The sequence below is a fragment of the Myotis nattereri genome (genome assembly GCF_964212035.1).
Source record: "Myotis nattereri genome assembly, chromosome: 5".
NCBI classification, from domain to species: domain Eukaryota; kingdom Metazoa; phylum Chordata; class Mammalia; order Chiroptera; family Vespertilionidae; genus Myotis; species Myotis nattereri.
The window spans coordinates 50,020,877-50,029,789 of NC_138080.1; the positions used below are offsets into that span (position 1 = coordinate 50,020,877).

The window sequence follows — 8,913 nt, forward strand, 5'->3', positions numbered from 1 at the left end:
CCCAGGCATGATTCCTGGGCCAGAGGCCTCAGGCCTGGGCGGGAGCCAGAGCCAGTGATCGGGGGGAGATGGGAGTCCCCTGTCCAAGCCTGACACCTCTGGCGGAGGCGTCAGGCCTGGGCAAGGGGCCGATCAGGCGATCGGAGGGTGATGGGGGTCAACGCCTGAGGGCTCCCAGTATGTGAGAGAGGGCAGGCTGGGCTGAGGGACACTCTCCACCCCCCTCCTACCCAGTGCACGAATTTCGTGCACCGGGCCCCTAGTATAAATATAAGATACACTTTTCTAATTTATTTAAAATCCCTAGAATAACCAAAGATATTAGTTTTATGAGATTTTTAGAGGCAATAAATTAGAAAGGTTTAGACCAAGTTAAATTTTCTTTTACATAAAAAGTGATTTTCAGCCCTTTCAAAACCATGTGTGCCATAATTAAGCTAATGGTAGGAAAATATGATATTCTTGACAATAGCACTTTCCCTTTTTTATATGCATACCTTCTTGTCATTTGCTCAATTCCCAATGACATTAAAGCACAGGCTTAAGAAAGGATATTGTAATTTAAGAGTTTTTGTGCATGAGAAGTAGTGTATAGTTGTCAAGAATAAAACTCTTTGGACACCTGAAGGAAAGTATAGCTATTACAGATTTCTCAAAGGCAAATGCCAGTTGAGTTTTTTTTTCACATACCTGCAACAATTCGGTAGTGTAATTCTGAAGTCAGTCTTGGTGCATGGAAATCACATTTATCATGAAAGATAATTATGATTGTGTATTTCTCACAACTTCTCTAGATAGGAGGGAGATAAAAATACAATTAAACCAAGATAAAGATTAAATTATGAAAAAATTAAATCTTGCCATCCTGGTTTATGAGTTCTATAAAATATTTGTATGGGGACAAGTTATTTAATTATCATAAGGAATTGATGACTTAGGTTAATAAAAAAACTAAAAAGGAAAAGGCAATGAAAAATAAATGATATGACTTCTAGAAATACAATTTCCAAAATAATATTTTGCTGGATCATTTTAAATCTTGAAATTTATAATATTATTAAAGGCTAACATCATTATTTTTTAGTCATTAGTCCTAAAGGATAAAAATAACTTTTGGTTCAGTTGGAAATACCAGGGCATAATGTTATCTCTTGTATCTGAGATCACGTTATCAATGTTTCAAATACTGGTTAAAAGTAATACAATTGCTGCCCTGGCCAGTGGCTCAGTGGTTAGAGTGTCAGCTCTCACACCAAAGGGTCAAGGGTTTGATTCCTGGTCAAGGACATGGAACTGGGTTACAGGTTCGATCCCAGCATGTGGGAGGCAACCAATCAATGTATCTCTCTCACATCAAAGTTTCTCTCTCTCTTTCAATGGAAAAAATATCCTTGGGTAAGGATTATAAATAATAATAATACATTCACCATAGAGGTGTATCATGAATCTTATAAAATAATTATCATTAGAAAAACACACTGTACCATGATTTTTTCTGAACTAAACTTTTGTTTCCAAATATTAAGCTATATTCTTAATGCATATATAAATGGCCAACAGTAACCTTTGATCTTCTATTAATATAATATATTTCTACTGTTAGTCATGAAAAGTTCAACATGTTTTACTATTGTAACCACCAGTTATGAAGAGTAATAGTCGTTCAATCTTTATTATGTATTACAGATTACACAAACTCTTTCATCTACCCTTGTAACAACTTAAAAAAATCAAATGTTCAGCTTAGCAACCATACAAACAAAAAGTGAGAGTTGATATTCAAACCTAGATAAATTCATACTCTGTATTTTTAATCAGTAAACCACACTGACCTTAAATTTAAGGAATTAATAGATGCTAAATGAAAATACTAATTAGGAATGTCAATCATCATCCAATAATTTCTGTTGATGATTTGCTATTATAAATGTGGAATAAAATCATCTATAATAATAAAAGCTAATAGTAATATACTAATTAGACCCGACGTCCTTCCAGATGACCTTCCGGACAAAGCCGGGCTGCAGCCGCGGGCTTGAGGAAGCCACTGCAGCTGTGAAAGCCTACTCGTGCACGAATTTTGTGCATCGGGCCTCTAGTTTCATATAATTTGGGGAAGATAGATGGTGGCTTGAGAGGAGGAAATAATATTTGGGAAGTGAATAAAAGGAAATATTTAACAATAATTACAAAATAAAATGCAAGCCTGGAAACAAAGATTCAACTGATAATCCAAAAAAACACACAAATATATGTGATTACAGAATGTTGCCTAAAGATTTCATCAAACATATGGAAATTTTAGCATACTTTTTATGAACAACAGACAGTTAAAAATATAGTTTAAAAAGTACTAATTTAGAAAAATGAGTTGGCCATCTCATTTTTCTAAATAACTAAAAGTATGGACTACTTACTCTTGCCAGGATTATGTGAATACTAGGAGTCTCTTAGGTATTCAAACACCAGAACCTGACATTTAAAAAAATTCTTTAAACTTGCATTTTATTAAAAATATAATATGACTCTTTGTTCTTCCCTAATAACCTTACTAGAGTTCTTTAAAATCCTACTGCTACTAACTTTATTTCAGAAAGAGGAAAATCCACTAACATGTTGATCAGTTATGTAAAACTAGAGGCCCGGTGCACGAAATCCATGCATGGAGGGGGGGCATCCATCAGCATGGCCTGCACCCTCTCCAATCCGGGACCCCTCGAGGGATGTCCAACTGCCGGTTTAAACCGGCAGTCGGACATCCCCCTTGCAATCCGGGACTGCTGGCTCCTAACCTCTTGCCTTCCTGCCTGCTTGATCACCCCTAACCACTCTGCCTGCTGGCCTGCTCACCCGTAACTGCCCTCCCCTGCTGGCCTGCTCAACCCTAACCACCTTTGCCTCAGCCCCCGCCATCATGGCTTTTTCTGGAAGGACGACCGGAAGATGTCTGGTCTAATTAGCGTATTACCCTTTTATTAGTATAGATGTTAGCTCATTCTTTTTTCTTAAGTGGGTTTGTTTGCAGGTTAAAATCTTAATGAAAGATAATATCCTGTTAAATGTCCTTCTCCACAGTGATCATCTGTAATTATAAGCTTGAGAAAGACCTCTATTAGCAAATTTCCTGGGATAGCTGATTGTCAAGTGCAATGCTTTGATTCACTGTCTCTTCAAAATATAACAGAAAGTTTAAAGCCAGTAGTCTTGGCAGCATAAATAAAAGTCTGACTTTCATACTCTATCCAACCAAATCCAATCAATACAATTAATCAAGTCTGCCCATCCATAAAATACTGTTTTAAATTTTTGTAAATGTATATATTTGTCAAAACATCTTCCATGTTGATAACAATCTCACTGAAACAAAATCAGTTTGAGATAAGTGTTATTTCTTGAAAAGGTGTCTCTCATTTTCTCAGGTAAGTATTGTATAAGCTACTGTAATAGGACCAATTACCTGAGGCATATTAAGAAGCAATGATGCATAAAACCTTTCCCAGTATCAAGTTCAGAGCAGGACAAAAGGTGAATCCATTAATGTGAATGTTAAGACAAATGAAATAGAAAGTCACAGCTGTTAATTATGCAGGAAAAACAAATTAGAGTTCATTACACTTTTAAAATTTTTCTTAAATTACTCAAATGTAAATTTTGTCAATATTGTTTCTGAAGTTAAATCAAGAATGTGTTATATATATGTAAAAACAATAAAAATGGAGAACCTAATGCTTGTAATTTGTTATATTTTGGATTATGGATGTCCATCGATGTAATTGATAGTCATTATGAACAAAGAAGAAGGAATGGCTATCTCTCTGCTAAATCATCAAGGAACATTGCTGCAGCTCACAAAAAGAAATAATAGATACATTTTTGTTCTTTTGGAAACTGGTACTCACTATATTAATCTCTATTCTATAAAAGAATCTCTAACTAAAAGGAAACTAAGTTTTCCTTTTAGAGAGTTATAATTTTTACACTTAAACATTTGTACTTATGTTACACATCAACTTATTTTTTCATTTACAAGTGTTAAGAACTTTACTCCAAATAACAAACTTCCATAACTCCCTATTAAAGAACATAAATTTAAAAGAAAAATGCACACACGTTTTCCATCACTACTTAGGAAACCTTGTTTACTTAGCAGACTGATCACAATTGAATTTCAATCAATTAAACTCATTAAGAGTGAAACAGTTTCACTGTGTTGATAATATATAGAATATCTTCAAGATCTTTGGTCAAAATCTTTAAGACAAAGACACAAAAGTTTTAGATATCCTTTTAGCAGTTTTTTAAGCATTTAGAGTTCCTTCCTAAGGAGCTCATCAAAGGAAGATGCTGCCAATAACTATGCCCACAGGCACTACATCATTGTCAAGGAGATCATTGACCTCATCTTGGACCAAATTCGGAAACTGGCTGACAGGTGCACAGGTCTTCAGATCTTGTTTTCCCACAGTTTTGGTGGGGGAACTGGCTCTATATTCACCTCCCTGCTGATGATATATATCTGTTGATTTATGGCAAGAATTCCAAGCTGAAGTTCTTCATTTACCCATCCACCCAGGTTTCCAGAGCTGTAGTTGAGCCCTACAACTTCATTCTTACCACCCACACCACCATGGAACACTCAGATTAGCCCTATTGTGTCCTCCATCACTGCTTCCCTCAGGTTTGATGGAGCCCTGAATGTTGATCTGACTGAATTCCAAACCAACCATGTGCCTATCTCTGTATCCACTTCCCTCTGGCCACATATGCCCCTGTCATCTCTACCGAGAAAGCCTACAATGAACAGCTTTCTGCAGCAGAGGTCACCAATGCTCTCAGCCAGCCAGCAAGATGGTGAAATGTGACCCCGCCATGGTAAATACATGGCTTGCTGCCTGTTGTAGCTTGGTGACATGGTTCCCAAAGATGTCAGTGCTTCACTGCCACCATCAAAACCAAGGCCAGCATCCAGTTTGTAGACGGGTGCCCCACTGGCTTCAAAATTGATATTAATTACCAGCCTCCCACTGTGGTCCCTGTTGGAGACCTGGCCAAAGTACAGTGAGCTGTGTGCATGCTGAGCGACATCACAGCTACTGCTGAGGCCTGGGCTCGCCTGGACCACAAGTTTGACCTAATGTTTGCTAAGTGTGCCTTTGTCCCTTGTTATGTGGGTGAGGGCACGAAGGAAGGAGAGTGTTCTCAGGCCCGTGAGGACATGGTCACCCTTGAGAGTGATTATAAGGAGGTTGGTGTGGATTCCGTTGAAGTAGAAATTATCATTTCTTTCAGTCCTGCAAGCATGTCATATTCAGAACGTCAGGTTCAACAGCTGACAGGTGTTAAAGCTTTCTGGTTAGACTGTCTTCACTTTTATCTGTGATCATGTCTGTCATTTTCATGTGTACCTATAAAAATATTTCCTCACATCTCAAAATTAAAGCACTGAGAAATAAATAAATAGCCAGAAAGCTGCCATAATTTGTTTCCTTGTATAATTGCATTTAAGTTTTGTTCAAGGTGTCTACCAAAGGCTGATACAAAAAACAACCATGGAAGACAAACAAAATATGGAAGGTTCTTTTTCCAGCACCTATAAAGCTGGAATGTATTATCACATCAAGCCTGACTTTGTCCTATCTATGATACCAGTCCTTTAGTATCCATCTAAGTTTTACCTATATTTAATTTCTTAATTGTAATTTACACTGATTATCTGAATAACTATAGCATTTCTTTCATTCCTTGTGTGCCCCCCACCCACATCTCTGACTATATCTACACTAATAAAAGAGAAAAATGGTAATTGGCGTACGGTGATACCCTTTTCATTGGCTAATCAGGGCTGTATGCAAATTAACTGCCAACTAAGATTGGCAGTTAACTGCCAACTAAGATTGGTAGTTAACTGCCAACAAGATGGCGGCTAATTTGCATATGTAGGCACAATGCAGGGAGGTGAAAGGGAAAGCGGGAAGAAGCCCCCTGCCACTGACAGTGATCAGAAACCCAGGGGGGAGCTAAGAGCTGGGGGGCAGGGCAAAGGCGGCCCTGGGGCCGCCTTTGCCCTGCCCCCCAGCCATGATCGGAGAATCAGGCGCCTTTGCTGCCCGGGCCAGTGATAGCAGGAAGTAGGGGTGGAGCCAGCGATGGGAGCTGGGCAAGGTCGAAGCTGGCAGTCCCAGGAGCTAGGGGTCCCTTGCCTGGGCCTAAAGCGGAGCCCACCATCGCGACACCCCCCGCTGCCACTGCAGGTCCCCGCTGCCCGGGCCGGATGCCTAGGCCAGAGGCATTAGGCCTGGGCAGGGGCGGAGCCTGCAACCGCGGGGAGCTGGGGGTCCCCTGCCCAGGCCTGACACCTCTGCCGGAGGCCTCAGGCCTGGTCAAGGGGCCGATCTGGTGATTGGTGATCAGAGGGTGATGAGGGTCAACTCCTCTGGCCGAGGCATCAGGCCAGGGTGGGGGGGCGGAGCCGGGGATTGGGGGGATATGATGGTCCCCTTGCCCAGGCCTGAAGCCTGGGTCAGAGGCGTCAGGCTTGGGCGGGGGGTGGAGCAAGCGATCAGAGGGAGATGGGGGTCCCCTGCCCAGGCATGATTCCTGGGCCAGAGGCCTCAGGCCTGGGCGGGGGCCAGAGCCAGTGATCGGGGGGAGATGGGAGTCCCCTGTCCAAGCCTGACACCTCTGGCGGAGGCGTCAGGCCTGGGCAAGCGGCCGATCAGGCGATCGGAGGGTGATGGGGGTCAACGCCTGAGAGCTCCCAGTATGTGAGAGGGGACAGGCTGGGCTGAGGGACACTCTCCCCCCCCCCACACACACACACCCAGTGCACGAATTTCGTGCACCGGGCCCCTAGTATATACATAATATACAAAGAATAGACTAAGATGGATGTGGGAGGTCAGAGAATTATAATATAGTTGGCATTTTTATTGTCATTAAGCCTATATTTAATTTTATATAAATAATCTTCCACAATGAGATTATAGCATTTAGAAACAGTGATATTTTATAATTTTCTTTTATTCCCCACAACTCTTCTCACAAATATTCATTTGATTAAATTCCTTAAATTTAAAAAAAAGGAAAAAAATCTGGAAAAATATAAAGTTGATTTCATCTCTACTGAGTTCATGGGAAAAGAAAGACTATTAAAAGAACTAGTGTTGGCTCAGTGGATAGAGCGTCGGCCTGTGGACTGAAGGGTCCCGGGTTCGATTCCGGTCAAGGGCATGTATCCGGGTTGCGGGCACTTCCCCAGTGGAGGATGTGCAGAAGGCAGCTGATCGATGTTTCTCTCTCATCGATGTTTCTAACTCTCTATCATTCTCCCTTCCTCTCTGTAAAAAATCAATAAAATATATTTTTTTTAAAAAAAAACTACTGTTAACATGATTTCTAAGCTGAAATCATTCATTGTCAAAATACCAGAAAAATAACCTCATTGAAAGGTGTGTGAAGTATAATCCCTTCTTAAGGGAGTATCAATAATGGACAGCAAAAATATAGCTGTGATTTTTTTTTTTAATGTGCTCATTAAAACACTTACTTAGATGAATTCCAGCCAGATGACAAAGTGTAGCTCCCAGGGGTGTTCTCATTCCAAACACAGAAGGACTACTTTGATCATGGCTTTACACCAGTAGAGAAAATGGTACTAATTCTCCATTAGGCACTGGACAGTTATGCAACTGGGACCATAGCTGAGCAAATGTTTGCTAAACCAGTTAACTTCCTCCTCTGTATGGTCTCAGGAAAGCAAAGCCAATGTTGATTGAAGCTAATGACCTAAGACAGAATGTAAAATAGTGACTGGATTTGAAAGATTTCATGTTGGTAAATGAGCACTTTTTTCCCTCAGGTAGTCCCTGCAAGATAGGTTCAGTTTTGTTTTCAAAAAATCTTTCAAAATAGGGATTTTCAAAGTTCTATCTGTAGTTATTCTAGTGCATATAAATTCTCACAGCATAAAAGTCTTTACTGATAACAGTGCAGGTTTATTATACTTCCGGTTTTTTTCAGTCACTACAAAATTATTAGTCACTTTTACTTGTGAAGAATGATATTCAGTTATTTCCCTGTTTTCTTCTTCATATGGACTTTTTCTACTTCCTTTACATTTTTATCAGGGACACTATTACCAAAAAATTTTAATCACAAATTGTATTTCTCTCCTGCACCTCCTCCTTGTATTCCAGATTCCTCATCAGCTGAATGGACCATAAGTGTTCAGCATACTCAACAAGAGTGTGACCAAAGTCAAGAACACTTTTGTTCCTGGCTCTTGCATTTTAGTAACCTAAATCCTCATAATACCTCTATGATTCCCAGCTTGGATTGCTTAGACCTGAGGTACTGATATAGTAATGGAGAAAAAGCATACTGTATAATACTGATAAAAAAATGTATATTCACCACTGACAAAATTGCACAGCAAATTTCTTTTTTTATTTTTCATCCATAAGGTTTAGTACATTGTAAATGTTCAATAATATTTTCTGTTAATATAAAATTGTAGAAAGTCAATTTAATGCTGGTGTTATTCAATGATCAAAAATTGGAATTTATGTAGAGAAATCCTTATTTAATAAAAAAGAATAGAAAACTGATAACTTTTATTAAATGAAATATTTTAGATGTAAAACTCCATAGTTTCCATGAAGATAAATAATAATATAAATGGATAATTTGGGAAAATGGAATTGTTGCAACACAGTTTAAATTTAAGATGGTTTTTGTTAATCTCCTACATAATCTTTGTTTCTCCTTCATGAGATATGTTAATATTTGTCTTTATAAAATTTCCTCATTCTTGGTAAGTGATTTTTCCACCAATTTCAAGATTTTTTTATATCTGATTTATGCCCTCCAAATTACTATACAGATTTCTAAGATCTGCTGTAATCTTTAAGTATG

At 39.1% G+C, this 8,913-nt stretch overlaps 1 pseudogene across 1 annotated transcript in view; it reads left to right on the forward strand.

Moving 5' to 3' along the window:
- Window positions 1-5,380, forward strand: part of LOC308520238 (tubulin alpha-1B chain-like) — a 42,581-nt pseudogene extending 37,201 nt beyond the window's left edge. Inside the window, exon 2 of the transcript in view lies at window positions 4,325-5,380. The product of the transcript in view is annotated as a tubulin alpha-1B chain-like (transcript). The remainder of the gene's footprint in view (window positions 1-4,324) is intronic.
- The last annotated feature ends 3,533 nt before the right edge of the window (window positions 5,381-8,913 follow it).